Source organism: Gorilla gorilla, chromosome 15 (genome assembly GCF_029281585.2).
Source record: "Gorilla gorilla gorilla isolate KB3781 chromosome 15, NHGRI_mGorGor1-v2.1_pri, whole genome shotgun sequence".
Taxonomy (NCBI): domain Eukaryota; kingdom Metazoa; phylum Chordata; class Mammalia; order Primates; family Hominidae; genus Gorilla; species Gorilla gorilla.
Window position 1 is genome coordinate 88,261,810 of NC_073239.2, and position 24,223 is coordinate 88,286,032.

Genomic DNA, 24,223 nt, shown 5'->3' on the forward strand with positions numbered 1-24,223 from the left:
GGATACAATATCTATTTTTCAGACCTTTTAGATCCAGCCCTGTCTGATCTCTTAATCATCATAATACTTATGTAGTTATTGTCATGTTTGAGTATAAAATCCATGCACTTGAAGACCAAAGATCCAAGTACTAGCAGCTTAGCAACACTTATATGCTGCCCATGTAAGCCTCTTAAAGCATATTTCACAAGTGAGGAAAAGTAGAAGTTTCCCACCCTTAATGGGAAGAAATGAAGGAAAAAAGGAATATTAATAATTGACTATTACCCCCATAGTGCAATTGGCATTTGGACAAAATATAAGACATTCATTGATATGACTTATTTTATTTTATTTTATTTTTGAGACGGAGTCTGGCACTGTCGCCTGGGCTGGAGTCCAGTGGCGTGATCTCGGCTCACTGCAACCTCTACCTGCCGGGTTCAAGTGATTCTCCTGCCTCAGCCTTCCGAGTAGCTGGGATTACAGGCGCCCACCACGGTGCCCGGCTAATTTTTTGTATTTTCAGTAGAGACGGGGTTTCACTGTGTTAGCCAGGATGGTCTCAATCTCCTGACCTCGTGATCCGCCCGCCTTGTCCTCCCAAAGTGCTGGGATTACAGGCATGAGCCACCATGCCTGGCCCCAATATGACTTATTTAATGAGTTTGGAATCCCCCTCACCCGGCCCTTCATATTCGTATATTTGAAAGAAGCTAGATTATAGAGGGAAAGATAAATTTATAATGATTTTGCTAATTTTGTGATAATGGTGATGGGTATATTAAAAATAGTTTAAAAAATGGAAAATAGAGTTATATAACTGAATGTGTTTGTTGACATAAACAGCTTTAGCACTTGAAAAATCGGGTGGATTCTTGTTTTAGAAGCTGTTCCAGTGAATTCCCTTTCCTTATGATCTTTTAGTCCTAGAAATATTCAAAATAATCTTTATCATAAAGTAACATTATTATTGAATTGAACAGACTTACTTTGGTACTTTGTTGGCAACTGCATTGTGGTGATTTTCTGTATTTCTGATAGACTGTGTGTGCTGGTCAGGTTGTTAATTCTTGGTGCCCTCTTCTCTGTGAATATATTTCTGGTATGATAACCTTACTATCTTTCTATGCCTAATTCCTTTTTGAATCCATGATACCCATTGTGATATTATGAAAATAACTGCATTTACATATTTTAGAGATGGGGTAGTACTGTCTGAGTTCTGCTTTATCCTATTTTCTCTTTTTTTGTTTAAATTTTCGAGGTTCTTTTTAAAAGTCATCAGTACTGCATAGTAAATGAAGAATGTCTTTGAATTCCTTGAGTGTGCTTAAATGTGAGAATGTTTCTACTTGTAAGAGGAAGCCAATCCAAGTTAACATTTTTTTCTGCTAATTAAAGTTTAGAATTTTAATCAAGTAATACTTAGCAATAATTATGCTGTCTAGTTAGAATAGTGTTAGAGGACAGTGGTAATTTCTGGATTAGGTGCTCTTCCCCTCTGCTTTCACTAGGGAGAAAGGCGCTAAAGCTAAGAATTCTCTGTAGTTTGGTGCTGACATTATTATTGCATAAGCCAAGTGTTTGGGGTGGTTCTAGACTAGCTTTCCTTTACTTGGGTGGTAGAAAACATAACCGGATGAAATAGGCTTTAGAATCTGGATAAGCAATGAATATGATATGGAAACTTTGTCCCACCTTTTGTAAATACGTAACAGAAAGATAACAAAAGCCTAAACAAATTTACATTAGAACTTGTTCAGAGAATTAAGAAGGAAGGAGAGAGATTCGTTTAGCCAGTAGCAGTCCGAAGGTGACTCCATTTTGGCAGTTGTCGGTCACTTTAAGAACACCATCTTGTTCTTGACTTTTCTGTAGGAGTCACTAAGGACTGAGCTGTGTAGAATTGCTCTCAGGGTTTCTCCCTCGGTAAGGGTTTTTTTTTGTAATTAGGATGAATTGCTTGATAGATATTATAGCACTTTTAAAAGCACCAGTCTGTTCTTAATCAAAGGAGAGAGTATTTTTATTTGTTCAACAGCAAATATTGAATGCCCATATGTGAAAGATCAGTTCTCTGGGGAAGACCAAGATCAGTAAGATATAGTTTCTGCTCTTAAAGAGTTGTAGCCTTGTCGAGGAAATCAGAAGTGACCATAATCATAACACAGTGATGGGTGCCCCAGAGAGGCCCAGCAGAATATTCTGGGAGTTTAAAGGATGGAGAAACACTGATTTCCCCAATGAATAGAGGGAGTGAAGGCTTCATGTGGGAGGTAGTATTTAAGCAGTGTCTTACTAGGTGGGACTTGAACCTATGAAGAGTTTTTCAGATTGAGGCATGTGTTGAGGATAACAACTTCAGATTGCTACATTGTCTAGTGAGGAAAATAAATGATAATAATGCTAGTGTTTATTGAATGTTTAACTTGTGCTGTTTTAAGTGTTCTTATCATTTCCTCATAACAATAACATAGTAACCCTGTGAGATAGGTATTATTGTCATCCCATTTTACAGATGAAGAAATTGAGGTTAAGAAACTTGAAACTCTGACCCCACACTGGTCCTGGAGAGTTCACTCTTACTTGCTATGTTATACTTTGGGAAATGTAGCAAAGCTGGATGGGGTTCCATTTATATAGAGTCTCAAATGCCCAGATGAATAATTTAATATATTGGAAGATATTTTTAAAATGGTTCTGTGTGAAGGTTTTAAGCACATCCTCTCATTTCTCTTAATATACCATGCGTTACTGCCTTTGAAATGCCTTTTTCACTGTGTTAGTTTATTTTTGCATTGCTATAAATATCCAAGATTAGGTAATTTATAAAGGAAAGGGGCTTAATTAGCTCATGGTTCTGCAAGCGGTACTAGCATGGCACAGTCATTTGCTCAGCTCCTGGCGAGGGCCTCTGGAAGCTTACAATCATGATGAAAGGGAGAGGGAGGAGAAGGGGTGGTGGGGGAAAGACAGAGGGGGGAGGTGCCACACACTTTTAAACAACCAGATCTCAGGTGAACTAACTGAGTCAGAACTCACTTATCACCAAGGGGATGGTGCTAATCCATCATGAGGGATCTGCCTCCATGATCTAGTACCTCCCAGCAGGCCCCACCTTCCACACTGGGGAACACATTTCAACAGGAGATTTGGAAGGCATGAATATCCAAACCATATCACCCACTTTTCCTTATGAATTTCTACTTATTCTTAACTTCTTTGCTTGTTTATTACCTATTCTGTGGGGCTTTTTCAATCACCCAGGAGGACGGGCCCTTCCATGGGCTCAGGTGGCACTTTGCTGGTTCTTTTCATATAGGGTTTGTTAGGTGGCAGGGTCATTATGTGCTTGTTTTTTTTCTCAGCCAGACTGCGAATTACTTGAATTCTGCCTGTACATCCTTTTCATGTCCCTGGTGTTAGGCACAGCATTATTGCTGAATAAAGATCAGATAAATCCAACGGAATGAAAGGGAAGGTGATGAATTTTCAGATGTCACGCTGACTTTTTTCTTTGCTTTCTTTCTGAGTTGCAGGTGTTTAAAATCCCTAGGGAAGAGATAAAGTGATTTATGTTCAATACATTGGTTTCTGTGAGAATGAAGGAGGGAGATTATTCTGGGTTTGTGTGGGGCCTGGGTTTGGGGCTTGGCCTTGAAGGCCTAACATTTGAGTTGGCAGAAGGGAGAGGGGCACACCCAGCCGAGAGAACAGCATGAGTGGTACACGGGAATGGGTTCAACATGAAACGACACCGCCGCCTTGAAACTGGAGCTTCTGGGCTTTTCTGCTACACCCAATAGAGCCTTTTATGGCATAGAGAATCTCTCAAAAGCCTTGATTTGTTTGTAGTCAGCCAGAAAGATGTATGGACCAGCAAAACATTTGCCATGTTGTGGTTTGAATTTAAGGTAAGTTTCTAACACATGGAATACGAAATTCAAATACTCAACATGCCTTTTTTGGTGGTAAACTGCTATTGAAATATGGGCCCATTTGGTCTAAATTAAACTCATTCTTTGGATATTCTCTAAAATCTTAAAACCGCCAGTAATCTCACATTTAACTGGCATGTCTTCTGTAGTCAGCCTGACCCGCGTTTCCTTTTGACTGTCTCCTTCAGATCGGTAGGGACTTTCAGCATTGCTGTAATGGACTTGTGTTGTTTAATTCAGCTTTTTGCTCTTTATCTGGAAGCACTCTGGCTGTGATGTGGGGAATGAAAGGTATTGAGGAGAGTCAGGGTTAATCGGACTTGTGGAGAGGACAGCGATAAAGGACTCTTGTAATAAAGGAGGATGTTAGAATCCAGGAGAGGGTGTCATTGTTAAGACACATCTTTCAACAGTTGGAAACCTTTTAAAATATTTTTAAGGCACAACCCAGAGTACTAAAAAAGGATGCCTTGAAACTACCGATGCCCTAGATTAAAAGCTTTCTCCCTCAGAAGTTCTCATTAAAATTGGTCGTGTTCTCAGAAGTGCCCAACAGGGTAGAGACAGTCTTTCTCAACATGGTCAAGGTCATAACTCACAATTTTACTGACTCTGATTATTCTGGGGACCATAGGCCCTGTCTTTGGTGGAGTGAGGACTAAAGGAAAGTAGGTAGGTGTGGGTATGGCCTCCATCCCAGAGTCTTCTCTGCAACAGTTGCTGGTTTTTAGTTTTGCTGCTGATTACTGAAGAATTTAGTGCTATAGATGTTGAAACAAAAGCTCCTGGAGGATAGGGACTTGGTTTTGTTCCCTGATAAAACCTCAGGGTGTAGAATAGCTCTATCCAATAGATGTACGCTGTGCCTTCATTATATTTAAATATTTCTAGTTACATTAAGACAAAGTAAAAAGAAAAGTGAATTTAATTTTAATAATATATTTTATTTCATCTGATTTATGTGAAATATTATCTCAACATATAATACATATAAAAAATTATAGAGATGCTTTACTTTCTTTTGTACTTTCTTTTTTTTTTTTTTGAAACAAGTCTTGCTCTGTTGCCCGGGCTGGAGTGCAGTGGCGCAATCTCGGCTCACTGCAACCTCTGACTCCCTGGTTCAAGTGATTCTGCTGCCTCAGCCTCCCGAGTAGCTGGGATTACAGGCATGTGCCACCACGCCCAGCTAATTTTTGTATTTTTAGTAGAGACGGGATTTCACCATGTTGTCCAGGATGGTCTCGATCTCCTGACCTCGTGATCCGCCCGCCTTAGCCTCCCAAAGTGCTGGAATTACAAGCGTGTGCCATTGCACCTGGCCTGCACATTCTTTTGTTTTCAGAATCTAGTGTATATCTTATGCTTACCGTATATCTCAGTTTGTACTAGTGCCATTTCAAATTCTTAATGGCCACATGTGACTACTGCCTGTCATATTGGACAGTGTGGTGACTGTATTAGTCAGGATTCTCTAGAGGGACAGAACTAATAGGATAGATGTATATATAAAGGGGAGTTTGTAGGTCCCACAATAGACCGTCTGTAAGCTGAGGAGCAAGGAAGCCAGTCCAAGTCCCAAAGGTGAAGAACTTGGATTCCAAATGTTCAAGAGCAGGAGACATCCAGCACAGGAGAAAGATGTAGGCTGGGAGACTCAGCCAGTCTAGTTTCTTCACGTTCTTCTGCCTGCTTTTATTCTGGCTGTGCTGGCAGCTGATTAGATGGTGCCCACCCAGATTGAGGGTGGGTCTGCCTTTCCCAGTCCACTGATTCCAGTGTTAATCTCCTTTGGCCACACCTTCACAGACACACCCAGGAACAATACTTTGCATCCTTCAATCCAATCAAGTTGACACTGAATATTAACCATCACAGCGACTATATCTGGTATATGGTAGATGCACAGTAAATATCTGTAAAATGAAGAAAGGAAGAAACAAAGGGAGAAGGAAAGGGAAGGGAAGAAGAAAATGGTAACATTTCAAAGATGAATAAACAGATGAACCCTGTTTTACTTGTTTTGGTGTGTCCTGGCAGCTCCTGACTAGAAGATAACTGAATGATCCTTTTATTTTTAGTTTAAAATCATTTTCAAATGTATTATCTCATTAATACATACCTTCAGTACCATTGATTTAGACAGACCAAGTTGATCTACTGAGGCTGTGTAAGGTACTCAAGGATCCAAACTTGAATACTTTCTTCTCATTACTGTGAATTTTCTCATTGGTTTGTGTTAAAAATCTTCCCTATGAACAGTAGCTGGCCTTTAGTTATGGATAGATATTAGAAGAAAGACTGTGGCCGGGTGCAGTGGCTCACGCCTGTAATCCCAGCACTTTGGGAGGCCGAGGCAGGCAGATCACCTGAGGTCAGGAGTTCGAGACCGGCCTGACCAACATGGAGAAACCCTGTCTCTATTAAAATTACAAAATTAGCTGGGCATGGTGGCGCATGCCTGTAATCCCAGCTACTTGGGAGGCTGAGGCAGAAGAATTGCGTGAATCTGGGAGGCGGAGGTTGCAGTGAGCTGAGATCGTGCCATTGCACTCCAGCCTGGGCAACAAGAGCGAAACTCTGTCTCAAAAAAAAAAAAAAAAAAAGACTGAGTAAATATTGTTAATACAGAACTATTTAAAAATAGTTGACTAGGCCAGGTGTGCTGGTACGCGCCTGTAGTCCCATCTCCTCAGAAGGCTGAGGTGGGAGGATCCCTTGAGCACAGTTCAAGGCTGCAGTGAGCTATGATCATGCCACCCTGTCTAAGGAACAAAAGAAAAAAATACTTAGCTAAAGCTCACATCTTAAAGTTTGTCTTTAATTCGCTAATCAAAGACATGATTACTGTAGCCAAGAAAGGTGTGTGTGTGGCTTCTGTAGGTGTTTAACACAGGCTGTCTGAATAACAGAAGGCACATAAAAATTTGTTAAATAAAAAGACTATATGAAAAGGTATGCATACATATGTTTCAAACTATTCTTCTAGATAACCATTTCACCTCTGCAGAAGTTGTTCTCTAGCAGGAATGTGTTACGATTTCTGTTCTACACGTGGAGAATTGTCTTTTATATAGAGGAAACTACTTAACCAGCATCGTAACCCTTCGTTGCTTAAGTTATTGGATTTTGTGTCTTTCTTGTTTCTTGAGCCATGAAAGTGGTTGGTTTTACTGTGCTTAACATTTAAATAAAAACCTAAGGCAGATGCTTTTGGTATGATTCAATTTGTTATGCTAAAGATGAATCCAAGTTAATTTCTAGAGTATCGGTATGATACGAAGACATTGCATTTCATCTTCCTTTTGGATAAAAGCCAAGACAGATCACTCTGCAGAGCAAGGTGTGTTAACTGAGATATCAGTGCACAGCACATACTTCATACAAGGTGTTCAAATATTTGAATTTGTGAGAATGACTCTGGTGTGCAGAAAATGGCATTTATTGAGAAGGCCTAAAATAAGATTTTTAATTTTCCCTAAGTCAGTAGATACTGCAAAATACTTTGTTCATTATTGTTCATTTTAGGATAATGTACCACAAGTTTGAAAAAGTAATGCAAAAATTATTCAGTAAAAGATACAGACACAGGTTTTTGTCAAAGCAGAATCTACCGCCTAGACTTTAATTGACCCAAGCTACAAAGAAGTTAAGTCTAATTTATCTTATGTATTTGGGAGATCATTCACAAGGAATTATCTACAAAACCACATGAATATTATTATCTACTGTGTACATTAAGGATTTAAGAGTGCATAGCTTCTACACATACTTTAGCTTTTCTTTTCATAGCCTGGGGAAATGCTATGAATGCACCTAACTGAGATTTTAACGTAATTGAAGCTTACCCTTTCCGTGTCAAATTCCAGACTCTAGAGGCACTTTGTTGGCCCACACGTCACACGTGCTCTTCTTTTTTAATAGGATAACTTAGGATCCGCATGGATAGAGAGAATGAGAGGCTAACGATATTTCCTGCAGAAGATGGTAGAAGCTTAAATACACGATTGCATGAGTGACAGTCTGAAAGTCTCTGAAAGTGGTTCTCAGCCCTGGCTGAACATCAGAATCATCTGTGGAGCTTTAGGATCTTAAAGCTGGCCAGATTTATTTGTTTTTAAATCAAAACCCTCCCTAGTGCTACCTACATTTTAGCCAGGATTCAAATTTTTCATTGAAGAACTTTCTGAGGTTTGTTGATTCTGTAGTCATAGTGTGTCATATGTATTTTTTACCACCTTACCTATATAAATAGGTTTTTAGCTTTTGTTGTTGTTTGGTAGAGATAGGGTCTTGCTGTGTTGCCCAGGCTGGTCTCGAACTCCTAGGCTTGAGCATTCCTTCTAGCTCGACCTCTCGAAGTGCTGGGATTACAGGCATGACCCACCGTGCCTGACCTGTTTATTAGAATTGATTTCTGATGAATCACCAAAGATTTGTTTGTCTGATTGTTTCAAAGATAGGAAGACTTGATAAAGGGTGAGATAGGGCTGGTTCCTCTGCAGGAAGTCCTGAGGGAAACAGACCCCTAGGAGATGGGTGGGTAATTGTAACTGGGGAGAAGAGGGACCAGTGGGTCAAAGCTTAGGGCTTTTAAGAGGAAAGAAAAATGAGTTGTACAAGGCATCTGTCTAGATGGCTCAGTGGGTAATAGATTTAACTAACTGGAAACTGTGCATTCGTTCATAGTTTCTATGTTTCCCTTTTGCCACCTTTGACTAGTTAAGGAAGATACATGATTGATGATCATTGCTCAGAAAATCTTTTACTTCTATTTGAATTTCTATTTTTAAGATAGTACCATTTGTAGGAAATCTGACGTCTACTTAAAGTGGTAGTTTTTTTCCACCACTGTTTTTTATATTTTGTGTAGTCTTAGACATAGAAAGGCACTTTAATCTCCCATTTCAGATTTCTTGTAGATTGCAGGGGACAAGTGAGATGTTTCATGTTTAGGAATATTGAGTATATTTTTCTTCATTTCTCTGGTAATAGGCAGTGTTTTGTGGCATACTTCTCAACTTTTTAATCAATTGGACTAAAGTGTGTAGTAATGTAGGTAATGGGTCTTTGTGTTCCTCACATTTAATAGAGACTCGTCATCAGGAGCCCACCCTTTCCTCAGTCTGACATGCAGACTGTCAGTGTGGTGCTGTGTTTCCTCATCTGAAGGGCTCGGAGGAGAGTGGGAAAGGGAACAGTTAATATCCAGCTGACAAGTGCATTCGCTGGTACTAGTTTCTGATTTTCTAGTATTACCTGTAAATATAAGTCCTTTGTCACATGTTGTCAAGATTTCCATCTTTCCAAATCCAAAGGAGATTAGAGAGTAAATGCAATTTATGAAGATTGGGGTAGGATGATAATTTGTAATTTTCTTTGGGACTGAAATTTCTTATCCAGCATTCCTTATGCTTATACCATTCAAATAAAGTATGACAGTGAAAAAATGGTCCAGAAACCTGTTTGATAAAACCTAACGACTTAAAATGATACAGCTGTTTCATCCTAAGTGTGTTAATCCAAATATTTTCCCCTCTGATTATAAAAATCTTTATTATAGAAAAATTGGAAAGTACAATAAAGCATGAAGAAGAAAATAAAAATCACCAATAATCCCACAACCCAGCAGCAACTGCTATTAATATTTAAACTATTTCCTTTCAGGGTTTTTTGGAGGGAGAGGCAGCCATACTCTTGTATTGTGTTTATGAACTTAATATTATGAGCATTTTCCCATGTACATAGCTATTCTTCAAAAACATGGTTTTTATTGGTTGTTTTGGTGCCCAAATATTTTTCTTTAGTTTCAATGTTATTTAAAACACCATTCATAATCCCAGCACTTTGGGAGGCCAAGGGAGGTGGATCATTTGAGCTCAGGAGTTTGAGACCAGAACCTGGACAACATGGTGAAGCCCTGTCTCTACCAAAAAAAGAAGAAAAAAAAATTAGCCGTGCATGGTGGCATGTGCCTGTGGTTCCAGCTACTCGGGAGGCAGGAATGGGAGGATCACTGGAGCCCGGGAGATGGAGGTTGCAGTGAGCTAAGATTGCACCACTACCCTTCAGCCTGGGTGACAGAATGAGATCCCATCTCAAAAAAACAAAAGCAAAAACAAAAACCCCACCATTCAGGAATCTGCTTGCGTGTCCCTTCCTCCACGACACCTTTTCTCCACAGAGGAAGTGAAAAGAATCTCCACTGGCCTTCTATAGAATTTTGATTTTGTTGCTGCGGTGACAATATATCTTGTTTCATGTAATTTTTAAATATATGTATCTAATTCTTCATCTGACATTTATTGAACCCTTCCTTTGGAGTAGACACTATACTAAGACTTCACAGGACAATGACAGTGGAAAGGAAATAGAAAAAAAAAAAAGCCAACAAAAATTAGTTTTGTGCCTGTATTCAGTATCTTTTTTTTTTTTTTTTTTTTGAGACAGACTCTTGCTCTGTTGCCCAGGCTGGAGTGCAGTGGCCCAATCTTGCTCACTGCAAGCTCTGCCTCCCAGGTTCATGCCATTCTTCTGCCTCAGCCTCCCGAGTAGCTGGGACTACAGGCGCCCGCCACACGCCCGGCTAATTTTTTGTATTTTTAGTAGAGATGGGGTTTCACCTTGTTAGCCAGGATGGTCTCGATCTCTTGACCTCGTGATCCGCCCGCCTCGGCCTCCCAAAGTGCTGGGATTACAGGCGTGAGACACCGCTCCCGGCCGCATTCAGTATTCTTAGTCTATAGGCTGGGAATGTAGACATTACTTAAATAATCACACATATAAATGTTAAATTATAACTGTGATACGTGATTTGAAGGACAAGTAAATGCTGCTTATGAGAACAGTTCATATGAACAAGAATTAGGTGTGTTATTTGACAACAGATTTAAAATGATCCAGGTCCTGTACTTCTGTAAAGGTCAGTGCTAGCCAAGAAATAGCATGTTCTGCTCCGAGAACTTAATGTGCCTATGGTACTCTACCATGGTTAGAGAACATGGGGGTTCTTTTTGTCTTCTTCTGACCAACTAGAGTACATTCTAAAGAGTGACTCTCTAAGGAGAGTATATTTTAAGGAGAGAGGGAGACAGTTTCAGAAAGGAATTCAAGTGATGCCAGGTTGGGAGGACCGTAGCAAGTGATTCTGAGGAAAGAAGGCACAGGGAGGACATTGTGATTGTCCAGTGTGTAGCAGTAGATCAAGGTTTATTGAGCAGATTCTTGCAGAGTTGAGAAGTAGACTGCTGTACTGGTTCTCTTTCCATTCTAAGATTCCACGCTGTTAAAGATTATCTGAAGCCATTCAGCATCGGGTGGGTATAAGAGGACCCTGAGGATGATTTTCAGCCTATGTCCATTTAGATTCGGAGGAAGAGTATCCACCCATTCTCCTTGCCCTCAATTCTCAACTGTCCAAGCAAGAGGAAGCCAGAGAGGCTTGGGGAGTGCAGGAAAGCTATAAATCCCAATACCCATTATGTCCTGAGGACAGACAGTCTCCGGTGCAGGCAGATGCTTCAGGAGTTCCCCATAATCTGTAGGATGGAAGCTGAGTGCCTTAATATGGCGGAGGCCCTCTGGATGTGGCTTCTGCCTTCTCTGTTGATCGCTTTCTTCTCACTCGCCTGTCACCGAGCCTTGTTTGTTCTAGTGGTAGTGAAGTCCTTGCATAATGTGATTTCTTGCCTTTCAGTGCCCTTGCTGTTTCTTCTCAAACATTCCTCTGATTTGCTGAATACATTCTTATTTTCCTCTCAGGACCAGCTTAAAAGTTAACATCTGTAGAGTTTTTCTGCTTTGCTCGAGTTAGTTACTTCATAACACATACCTCTGTTACAGTACTATTGAAACTTTTTTTTTTGAGATGGAGTCTCGCTCTGTCGCCCAGGCTGGAGTGCAGTGGCGCGATCTCGGCTCACTGCAAGCCCCGCCTTCCGGCTTCACACCATTCTCCTGCCTCAGCCTCCCGAGTAGCTGGAACTACAGGCACCTGCCACCATGCCCGGCTAATTTTTTGTATTTTTTTTTTAGTAGAGACGGGGTTTCACTGTGTTAGCCAGGATGGTCTCAATCTCCTAACCTCGTGATCTGCCCGTCTCGGCCTCCCAAAGTGCAGGCGTGAGCCACCGCACCTGGCCGAAACTTTTTATTTAGCTTACTCCCCTAGACCATAAAATCCTTAAATACAGGGACTATGTATTCTGTTTAACTTTTCAGTGCCTGAAAGCTCTCAATAAATGGCCCATTCTGGGCATTCAGTAATTTTTCAATGAATGAGTATAATTCTCACTTGCCTTACCATATTGATACTTTATTGTGGCTGTGGCTTTGGAATTTAACATCATGAGATATAATAAATACATAGTTGAACTTACTGATTGGTTGATTTAAACCTTTGAAGTGTGTAAGAGTGTACTTTTCTTGACTCCCTTATTAAATATTCCAATAGGATATCAATATATGGAGGGGCATTCCTAGTTTCTAGCAAGACCACGTTGTATTTTGGATTACCTTCTTTTAATAGTACTCCTTAAAAATTGTCAAGTTATTATAATATTTTCAATAAGAAACACATCTTAGGTCTAAAAAAGGGTAAAATGAGGCTAAGGAAAATTTAAAATAAGTAATTGTGTAAAGAAAGATGATATTAATATGCATTTGAAAGTGCAGGAAATCTGTGGTAAGAAATGTTCCAAATTAAATTGGGTGTACACTATGGACAATTAAAGAACAGATTGTGTTCTGATATGGTGTGGAGCTCATAGTTTGCCAAAGCTGATTTGTAAAATCTTATTGGACCACACTCATGCTAGCAGGACTTGCTTTAGTAATAGCTTTGTGGCTGGGCGTGGAGGCTCATGTCTGTAATCCCAGCACTTTGGGAGGCTGAGGCAGGAGGATCAGATGAGGCCAGACGTTCAAGACCAGCTTGGGCAACATAGCAAAACCTAGTCTCTATCTTCCGCACACCCCACCAAAAAAAACTTCAGCCGGGATTGGTGGCATGTACCTGAAGTCCCAGCTACTTGGGAGGCTGAGATGGGAGGATTACTTGAGTCTGTGAGGTCAAGACTGCAGTGAGCCATGATCATGCTACTGCATTCAAGCCTGGGTGATACAGCAAGACCCCATCTCTAAAAAAATAAGAAATAATAGCTTCGTAGTTCAGGTAACACCAGTGGTCTGGTTATCCAGGGCTGATCAGATCCTGGAAAATCTGATATGCTTAAACAGAATTTTTTGAATATTGATGTCTACTAGAAAGTCACTTGTTAACAAGCAATGAGAGGTAAATTTTCAAGCAGACAAGTATTTGATAGTAGAATAAGCAAATCCTGTTCCTAGCTGGCTAGATTGCTAGGGCAGCGTTGTTATCTTCAGAAAGCTTCTTGGGATGTATGCGCTATCAAAGCCAGCAAGGGCGGAGGAAGGTGTTGACTTGCTACCCAAATTTTCTTCTTTATCCTCTGCCAACATATCAGCCTAAATCTCTTCAGAGAGTTGTTCTACTGGGCACTCATCCTTTCTCTCATAGCTTCTGGCTGATTCTAATCAAAATAGGGTGTGCCTCCCCTATTACCTTAAATAGTTTAAATTTCTCCATTCACCAATTAATTATACAGCATTAATTTCCAAATGTCCATTCATTAACTGGAAGCCTCTATTACTATTATTTTGTAGCTAGAAAATGGTTTGTAAAATGGTTTGAAGTTACCAGAATATTATGTCATTCATCTCCTGCTGCATTTATGTATTATTCTCTAGACTTGATGAATGATACTCAGATCTTGTTCATAAGAGAGAACTATCTTGCTTGAGAAATGTCTCTGGTGTGACGTTTTCCTCTGTTCAGACCTTTTCACCTATTCTCCAGCCTCTCCTGCTATAGACATCCGTTGTAATAATGTTCATTTAAAATCAGCAGTGAATAAAATGACCTCATCCAAAAACAAACTGTTTAACTGTGTATTTGAGTTTAGTGATCTGGAATCATGTTTGAATTAAGTGATGTGGATTCCTATTGCAAAAAACATTGTAGATACTCCTGAAGTTTGTAGTTGAATAATGTGCCCAAGGTACCATCTAAAGTTAAGATAAACTTAAGGTGACCTGCTACTGACTTCACCTGATGGATAAGCAGTAAGGAGAAGGATAGTTAAAATAATTTGTGTGATTCGTTTTAATACTAACTCAAAAGAAGAAGCTATATTAGAGCTTGTTAAAAAAATTATTTTCATCATTTCAATTAATGGATAAAAAATTTGGGTGTTGTCATTTTTAATAATGGGGCTGCATTATATAATATGATGCTATTGAAATAAGAAAGAGAAAATCTATAAAGGCATAATTATAGCCAAATGTGCAGTTATTTTGGTCTCTTAGTTTGGAGAGGGCCCTTAGGAAATTTTTCTTAAAAAGAGTTTGTAATGATTCATAATTTCATCAGATCTACAAAATACACTTCAAATACTTTCAAGAAAGAAGCTTTGACGTAATAACAGAGAAAAATATGCGTAATTTTGGCAAGTGTGAAATTGTCAGCCACAGAGCATGTGTTGTTTTGTTTTGTGTTTCACTGGACCGGCAGAGTCCAGTTTCCTTTTTGAGTTGTACATAGGCTCATACTATGACTGTTCATGCTGCTAACATAATATGATGAGTGAGGCTTTGGGATTGATGGTTAAAAATGACTCAAAGGCTGGGTGTGGTGGCCGTGTCTGTAAATCCTAGCATTTTGGGAGGCTGAGGCAGGAGGATCATTTGAGGCCAGAAGTGTCAGACCAGCCAGGGCAACATAGTAAGACCCTGTGTCTACAAAAAATAAAAAACAATTAGCTGGGCGCAGTAGGGCTTGCCTGTAGTCCAGCTACTGGGGAGGCTGAGGCGCGAGGATCACTTGAGTCCAGGAGTTTGAGGCTGCAGTGAGCTATGATTGCGCTGCTTTGCTCCAGCCTGGGTGGCAGAGCAAGACCCTGTCTCTTGAAAACTCAAGAGCTGGTCCTGCTGTAGACCACACTAGGATTCCTTTCACTGAGACTCCTCTTGTGGGCTTGAAGACCAGGACTGTGTCAGCACCAGTGTTGTTTCCCTTGGCCCAGTATATGGAGGGATTTATATTTATTAAGTATGAAAACTATGCGCCAAGTACTTGCTAGAAACTCTATATATGTTATTTTAGTTAAGGCTTTTTACAACTTCAAGATTAAGGAATTAGTCTACATATTTCAGCCACCGAGTAGTAACTTGCCCAGGGACAAAGTAAGGGTAAGTCTGAAACTTGGCTTCCCATCCAGGTCTGATGATGGAGCTCATCATGCCTTTTACACTCCACTGTGATGTCCTGTGCTCCTTAGAGAAGGGAACATAGTAGCTTGGAGAACATTTCTTGTCCTATCTTGCTTACGGTGTCAGGATCTCCTTCTGTATGCATGGTCCAGATCATTTAAAAAAAAAAAAATCCTTCCGCCATCTAGCCACTTATCCATTTATGCATGCATCTAGTAAATATTTATTGAGGACTTATTCTGTGCCAGGTGCTGTTCTAGATCCCGTAAATATGCTGGTTACCAAGCCTTCTCTGCCCTCTTGAAGTTTATACCCAGTTATCTAAAGACTTATTATATAGTGAGTTTGGGGAAGAGGGGAGTGTTTGGGTTGTGAAATCAGTTCACTTGGGTTTCTCAGCCCGGTGCCAGACTTTTAGCAGACCCTCAAAATGTGTTAGTTTCTTTTGCCTCACTTATTTTTACCTAATTTTTATGCTCCTGGCCAACTATTGTCCCCTGTTTGTTCATTTACCCTTGTACTTTGACTTGTTGACTTGGGTTTGTGTGTTTTTTCTCAGTTCAAGATCAGTCCGTTAATCTTTAGAAACGAGCATGTCCTGCAAAGCAGTTTGGTCCAAGTGGTCAGTTATCTGAGGTTGAATATTAAGAAGGTGTTATGGTAAAACTGATACAATTTTTTGGTAAAAACTTTTTTTTTGCTCTTAGGCATTAACCCTAATTACGTTGTGTATCTATAATTTTATGTTGTTTTGAGTAGCATTGTTAGTAGTTTATCATATGTTATATTATGCTACATGTGTCATTTAAAAAGGTTTACTATATTTAAAAATGCCATGTAATGAGTTAATGCTAAAACTCATTAACAAGAGCATTAAAATTAGATTCTATTATGAAATTCATTGAGCAAATGCTATTCATTATGGAGAATCTTGAGTTAGTTCCATTTGTGGAATGTTTCTTCTGTAGAATATCTTATATTTTTTGATAAATTTAAATTATTTACTGACTTTTTTAAGGTAAACTAAATGGACAAATTTCAAAATGCCCGTTTGGAGCTGAGTCTCTTTCTAGGACCGGCCTCTGTGTGGCTAATGGATGATTCTGACCGTTGAAGATAACTATTAATAACTTCAAAGGTCAGTCAAATGTAATATTGATAGAAATACTGTTTCTGAGAATAGAGTATTTATTTTATGATGGTGCAGTTTCTTTCTTTGGACAACAGTATAGCCATCTTCACCAGTCCTTCAAGCCAAGGATTTTAGTTGACTTTGGTCCCGTTTTTCCTCCATCATGACATATAATTGTTTTCCGTGTGTTGTCAGTTTTATCTCTTAAGTCTCTCTTACATTCATTTCTTTCTTTATTCCCACTACCCCAGTTCAGATCCCAGTCATGTCTCACCTCAAAAATTGCAGCAATCTTATTAACTAGTATTTCTTTATATATATATAGTAGTATCTTATTACTAGTATTTCTTTATTCAGTATTTTTCCTCTTTCAGGCTGTCTTTCACAATACTATTGAAATTTTTTTGGGGGGTGGGTGGGGAATAATGTGTGTGTGTGCGCACACATACAGGCACATATGGTTTTGATTGTGACAATTTCTAATAAACCTTTTGGTAGCTGCTCACTGCCTGCAGGCTAAGTTAAGCTCCTGAGCAGGTCATTTAAAAACTTCATGGAATCCTTCCAGCCTTCCAGTGCCAATGCCTCAGTCTCTCTCCTTGCCCTTCTAGTTGCTTCCATCAAATGAACTATTTTCTTTGCAGTTTGGTTGTTAGTGGAGTAGTGCTTTGTTAGTATTATTTGCCAAGTATTCAGACTTTCTTTTGTTCAGGCAGCCTTTTAATCATAAAAGCCACTAAGTTTTCATCTTGTTTGTACATCTTATGTAAGTACACAGTGAGGCATTTTTAGCATCTTAGGTGGCAAAGTTTGTGTTCTACTTTTAATTGACCTTTATAAGATGTGACAAATTCCCACACAGAGTTTCTTTTTTTCTTGAAAGGTTGATGGCCTAACTGGAATTAAATAACCAAAAAAAAAAATTTTTTTTTTTTTTTTTGAGACGGAGTCTCGCTCTTTTGCTCAGGCCGGACTGCAGTGGCGCTATCTCTGCTCACTGCAACCTCCGCCTCCTGGGTTCACGCCATTCTCCTGCCTCAGCCTCCCAAATGGCTGGGACTACAGGCGCCTGCCACTGCACCCGGCTAATTTTTTGTATTTTTAGTAGAGATGGGGTTTCACCGTGTTAGCATAAATAACCAAAATTTAATTGCATTTCTTTAGACTAATTTTCAAAGGTTATTATGTTCCAGGTATTACTTGAAAGTTCTGAACTATTTTTGTGCATAAAATTATGTTTTCACTACAATCATAGCAATATTTTTTGTCAACAGCAGTTCACCTAGTGAATGTTGATACTTTGGGTTTGAGTGAAAATGAATTGTAGCATTTTCTTTTGCATTAATAAATACCGTACTCACTTAAACTACCTGATAGAATTACAAGTCCTCCAAGTTTCATTCAGATTAATGTATTCCCTGTATTTAAAAGTAGATAGTTACACATGAGCAGTGACTCCGAGTGACACGCCTTGTGTGACTGACACTCTTGGGATGCTGAGATTTGATGATCATCTTTGTAATCTCGGAATGATTGATAGCACACAAGTTCATGTATGCCAGAAATGATGTAGAAGTAGGCACCTGAGTTCCCTGGCTTTCTGAAGGGTGAGGCCAAAGCTAGATGACAGACACCAGATGGATAGTAAGGACAAAGTAGAACTTTGTGGTCTTTTGCTGTCCTTGAAGTGGTACCTATTTACACTTTGTGTCCTTGCTGCTTTTACGTATCTTTCTCTGTGAATTAGGTTGTGAACTTTTCAAAAGGAAGTTCAAGATCATCATGATCTTTGGAGCTCCACAGCTTTTTGCTCAGAACCTTATACCCAATAGATGTTTCATAAGTGTTTGAATTAAAATAAATACATATTCTTAAATAAAGTAATAATTGCACTTTAATTAAAATCTAACCTGTTTGGCTGGTGAGGGTGGAGATAGATCTCAGCTTTCATTGAGGAGTGGCAACTAAGTTTAGCACTTATTTTTGAGAATAAGGAAACACACAGCTGAAATCATGTCATTTAGGACTGACCACTATGATGCTCATAACATGTTCCTTGATGCATATTCAAGTCCTGTTTCAACTGTGAACTTCTGCTTTTCAAGTTTTTGTTTTGTCACTAACCAAATGTTTCTTAAATTCTAGTGAAGGGAAGAGGGAGGCAGTTGATGATGTTTGTATTATTCACCCCATCCGTTTCCTGTAAATGAGAGCAGTTTCCACGTAGTGCCTTTTGCCTATGTAGTCAAAACCACCATACAAATGTGGGCTCTGGTTCTTTCAGTGAGAAGAGAGTTAAGAATGCACTTTTGTTGCTGTTGTTGTTTTTGAAACAGGGTCTTGCTCTGTTGCCTAGGCTGGAGTGCAGTGGTACTATCGTAGCTCACTATAACCCTGAACCCCTGGGCTTAAGCAATCCTGACATCTTAACCTTCTGAGTAGCTTGGACCACAGGTGCACACCACCATACCTGGCTAGGTTTTAGAATTTTATTTTGTAGAGATAGGGCCTTGCTATGTTGCCTAGGCTGTTCTTGAATCCCTGGCCTCAAACCATCCTCTCTTCTTTGCTCCCAAAGTGCTGGGATTACAGGTGCAGGTATAAACCACCACACCTTTTATTATTATTATTATTATTATTATTATTATTATTATTATTATTAATTTTATTTTTTTTTGAGATGCTTGCTCTGTCACCCAGGCTGGAGTGCAGTGGCGCAGTCTCGACTCACTGCAACCCCACCTCTCGGGTTCAAGCGATTCTCCTGCCTCAGCCTCCCGAGTAGCTGGTATTACAGGTGTGTACCATGACACCTGGCTGATTTTTGTATTTTTAGTAGAGACGGTGTTTCACCATGTTGGCTAGCCTAATCTCTAACTCCTGACCCCAAGTGATCCACCCGCCTCGGCCTCACAAAGTGTATTTTTTGTATTTTTTTTAGAGTTGGGATTTCACCATGTTGCCCAGGCTGGTCTCAAACTCCTGGGCTCAGTCTGCCTGCCTGCCTTCACCTCCCAAAGTGCTGGGATTACAGGCATCAGCTGAGGTACCAGACCCAGCCCAAGAACTCACATTTTAAAGGTCTGAGCTTGCCATTAATATATCTTCTTGTCATCTTAATACCAAAAGTGACTTTTCTGGTGTGAAAAGTAGGTGGCATACTTTGTAAGGTGCCTTGAGAACCTGTGCTTTTCTCTGGGGGATTAGGACTATCTGTTCTGGAATTGTGCCATTTCAAGAAGTAAACCTACTTATTTTCATTTTAAAAATGGATTGAAGGCATCCACATAAACCATCTCGGGACTTAAGGCTTTTTTGGCATCGTTACATAAAGCATTTTTTATTTTTTTATCCTATCATATGGCACTTTTTATGAATTCATGCTTTGCAAAGGAGCAAATTGAATCTTAGGGAATGTTTGGTATTCACGTCAGCAGTGGCTGCCTTGGATGGTCAAGCGGCACAGATAAGGCTGGAGGGATGTTGAGATTGTATGTGTGTATGTGTTATTGATTCAAATATACTAGGAGGAATGAGTGTTGTATTAACCTGTATAATATATACATATATACATATATATGTTAATATGTATATATATGTTAATATATACATATTAAACATTACTGTTTGTAATTTTAAAATATTTCAAACAAACTGGAAAGGATAAGGAATAATATAATGCCTTCCAGCTTCATCAGATGTTAATGTTTTGTCGTATTTGCTTCAGGTCTTAAAACATTTTGGAAAAAGTTGAAGCTCCCCTTTTCTACCCTCCTGATTCTGTGCTTTTGTTGGAGTGCATATCACTTGATGGCTTCTAAGACAAATGCTAAATTCTTGTCAGATTACACAGTGAGTAGTAGAGTGGTGGTTTCCTTTAGGGAAATGAAATTTATGTACCTCCCATTTTCAGGTTGCACTTATTGCAGCAGCCTCCACAACGAAGGAGCAGTGCTTCCAAAGAGGTTTAGTGAGCATGATATGGGGTCATTGAGCAAAATGAGAAGAGTATGTATTTTGAAAAGTAAATTTGATTGCTTATGGGTATTCATCTTCTGATTTGTTGTTTAGCTTAAGCAACATTTCAGAGCCACTAAGTAGTTTGTTCAGATTACTGTTAATCTGCTCAAATGCCCGAAGAGTCACTAAAACTGATGTTTTTCGAAGATGATTTTGTGCTGTAGTTTCCAAGGGTGTTCTTCTCAAGTTACACTGACTTGGCTAGTTTTAGTACTTTTCCTGGAACATTGCCTCCAAGTTAATGGGATTCTGAATACCTCTTTTACTTTCTTTATTCTTTTTTGGAGAAATATAAAATAAAAAGGCTGCTTTTTTTTTTTTTAGTGTTACTTAAAAGCTGTCTGATTTAATTGTATGACGTATTTTTCTTTGTTGTTCGTCTGTTTGTTCAACTCTGCAGTTATATTAAACTTTATCATGTTTTACAATCAGAATTTAGTTTTGATAGGTTCCAGAAAACAGAAAGAAACATACCTGTCCTGAAATGTAGCTTTTTTGTGTGTGCTCTAAAACATTTTTCTTTATATTACTTTCCTCAGTTAGTGTTCCCATTTAACCCAATATTTTTTAGCAAAAGTTATATTTAGTTAAGGCAGATAGGCATAACTAAAAATATAAAATGTTAAATGAATGCTAAGAAAAAAATTAACTTTTGGTAAGTTATATATCATAATTAAGGAAAAACCAGAAAAACAGAAATAAAAAAATTTACCAGTAATCTTATCACTCATAAATATAAGGTTTTTTATTTGTGTGTTTTTCCAGTTTTTTTCTGAAAAAATATAAAATACGCATTTTAACAGTTTGTTGTTAATAACATGCATTTTTATATAGCATTGTCAACAGTAAACTAATAATTTATAAATTATGCCTAAATTACAATTATTGTAAATAATATAAGGTGGAGGCTGCATAATACAATGGTAGAAACTTAGGCTTTGTATCAAGCGACTTAGGGTGGGATCCCTGCTTGTCCCGTTATTAAGTTAGCTGTATGATGTTGGCCAAGTTACTTAACTGTTAGGAGTCTTTTCTCAAATAAAAAAAAAAAAAGGCTAATAATTACCTTGCAGGAGTATTATAGGAATTAGATGAAATGATGAGTCTCATTCATTCATACAGTGCTGGGAACACACTGAAAATTAACTTATTATTGAGAGGCAATATATTGATGGCATTGTATAAAAAAGGCAAGGATTTGGAATAGGATTGTCTTGGATTTAAATAACAGTGCCACCACTTCTTAATTTATCTTGGGTAATTTTTTTTTTTTTTTTGAGACAAGGTTTCTCTCTGTCTCCCAGGCTGGAGTGCAGTGGTGCAACCTCAGCTCACTGTAACCTCCGCCTCCCGGGTTCAAGTGATTCTCTTGCCTCAGCCTCCCGAGTAGGTGGGATTACAGGTGTGAACCATCACACCTGGCCAATTTTTGTATTTTTAGTAGAGATAGGGTTTCACCATATTGGCCAGGCTGGTCTTGAATTCTTGGCCTTATGTGATCTGCCCGCCTTGGCCTCTCAAAATGCTGGGATTACAGGCATGAGTCACTGTTCCTGGCCTTGGGTAAGATTTAAAACTTCACTGATTATTATACTCCTTCCTAAAATAGAGATAATGCTCATGTCCTAGGATTGTTATATTGGTTATATGATGTAAAGAATGTGTGCCTGGCATACTGGAGACACTATCATTATTATTTATAAGGGAAATTACTTAATTGGAAGACAATTAGATATTTGCTATTTAAAATTAATATCAAGGAGGAAGTTTCTAGATGTCCTAGATTTTATTTTTACTATTATAATAGTATTTGTGGTTATTGAGGACTGTGTGAACAGTTTTATAACTGCCGCTGTCCCCCTCTCCCTCCACATTTGGAATAGGTAGCCATCTTTAAAATAACATGTAAAGATGCACGTTTTTGAGAGACCTTCACATGAATAATGAAAAGCTTCCGAATATAATTATATATATTGAAATATGTGCCCCTATTAATGCCACTTATATGTTCATTGTAGATCATCTGTCTCCATTCTTCTTAAACTGGGCATCTTTCATAGCAGTGCCAAACAGACTTTTCATGTACTTCTCTGCCTCAATATTTTCTTCTTAAGTTTTAGAAGTACCAATTCATATTCCTTCTTTTTGCTAGCACAGTGTACCTATTAGTTATTTACATATATGTATAATGAGTTTGAAAAATGTTACATAAAAAGAATTTTGGCCTGGCGCAGTGGCTCACGCCTGTAATCCTAGCACTTTGGGAGGCCAAGGCGGGTGGATCATGAGGTCGGGAGTTTAAGACCAACCTGGCTAAGATGTTGAAACCCCGTCTCTACTAAAAATACAAGCTGGGCGTGGTGGCAGGTACCTGTAATGCCAGCTACTCAGGAGGCTGAGGCAGGAGAATCACTTGAATCCAGGCGGCAGAGGTTGCAGTAAGCCGAGATTGCACCACTGCACTGCAGCCTGGGTGACAGGCTGAGACTCTGTCTCAAAAAAAAAAAAAAAAAAAAAAAAAAAAAATCTTAATCATACTGTTTTCACATTCTACTTTTTTAAAATGGCTGTCCTTTTTATCAATTTATACTTCAGTGTTAGATCATAGAAGCAGTACCCTTCAAAATTAAATTCCGAGTAATTTTATTGTGAGGTTATAGAAAATAAGCTTGTGGATGGGTGAGCTCAAGCCAGCTGTGCAGCTTGTCTGAGTTGATGGTCTGGTTTGTAGTCTGGTTGCCAGTCCCAGTCTTCTGCTGACACTTCAGTATGATCACTGTATTTCCTCCTGTAGGCCACCTGGTGCCTTGCCTCTGAAACTACTCTTTTATATCTATTATAGGATGAAGCTTACTTTCCCTTGACTACACACACACACACACACACCCCCACCCACCCACCGACCCACCCACATCACAGTGAAGAGACTGTTTTGGTTTCAGTTAAAGTCAGTAAATTAATACTTAAAATTTATAGATTCATGACTTTTGCCAGAAAGCTAAAAATTCTGTTTTGAAGGTTGGCATTCAGGGGTGTAACTATAGTCAACTTTTTCTAAATTTGCATTGGATTGGCTTGCTTAAAAATAACTTTGGTAACCAAAAAGCATTCTTTTAGTATTTTAGGGTCAAGATCAGGTAAAGGCAACTCACTTTTATCTGAAAATTTTAAAAGCATGTCTAGGCCAGGTGCCGTGGCTCCTACCTGTAATCCCAGCACTTTGTGGGCGGATCATCTGAGGTCAGGAGCTCGAGACCAACCTGGCCAACATGGTGAAACCCTGTCTCTACTAAAAATACAAAAATTAGCTGGACTTGATGGCAGGCGCCTGTAATCCCAGCTACTCAGGAGGCTGAGGTAGGAGAATCGCTTGAACCCAGGAGGTGGAGGTTGCAGTGAGAAGAGATTGCACCACTGCACTGCACTCCAGCCTGGGCTACAGAGCCCAAGGTTCTAGGGGGAAGAACCATTTTTCCCCTTCAAGTTTATTAAAGGACAAGGTGTTTTCTGATTTCACTTAAGTTATACATTTTTATTGTAAGTTTCAGTACTAGGACCAGCCTCACAGTAGGCATGTATTAACTATTAATTTGTTACAGGCCTTGAATTACATTTAGCATTGCAAGGCCGTCCATTTAAATTCTGTTATTTGATCCTAACAATAATTTTGTGAGTTAGGTAGGAAAGGACTTCATTTTACAAAGAACTTAGTAGAATTCCTTGGGCACCATTAAATGATGGTTCTGGGGTTTGAATTTAGGACGTCTAGCTCCAATTCCATACTTCTTGTGCAGTGTCATGCTGCTTTCCCATACCGATCTGCAAATGTTTTGGTTCTTGGTATTGTAATAGTTCATTTATT

General features: G+C 39.1%; 1 protein-coding gene and 1 non-coding gene across 29 annotated transcripts in view; both read left to right on the forward strand.

Annotated features, from left to right (window-relative positions):
* Positions 1–24,223, forward strand: part of SIPA1L1 (signal induced proliferation associated 1 like 1) — a 415,163-nt gene that overhangs the window by 57,913 nt on the left and 333,027 nt on the right. The gene's annotated exons all lie outside the window — the stretch shown is intronic.
* LOC115930696 (small nucleolar RNA SNORD56) lies at positions 17,585–17,655 on the forward strand. Its single transcript, XR_004067312.2, has one exon. It is a non-coding gene; the product is annotated as a small nucleolar RNA SNORD56 (small nucleolar RNA).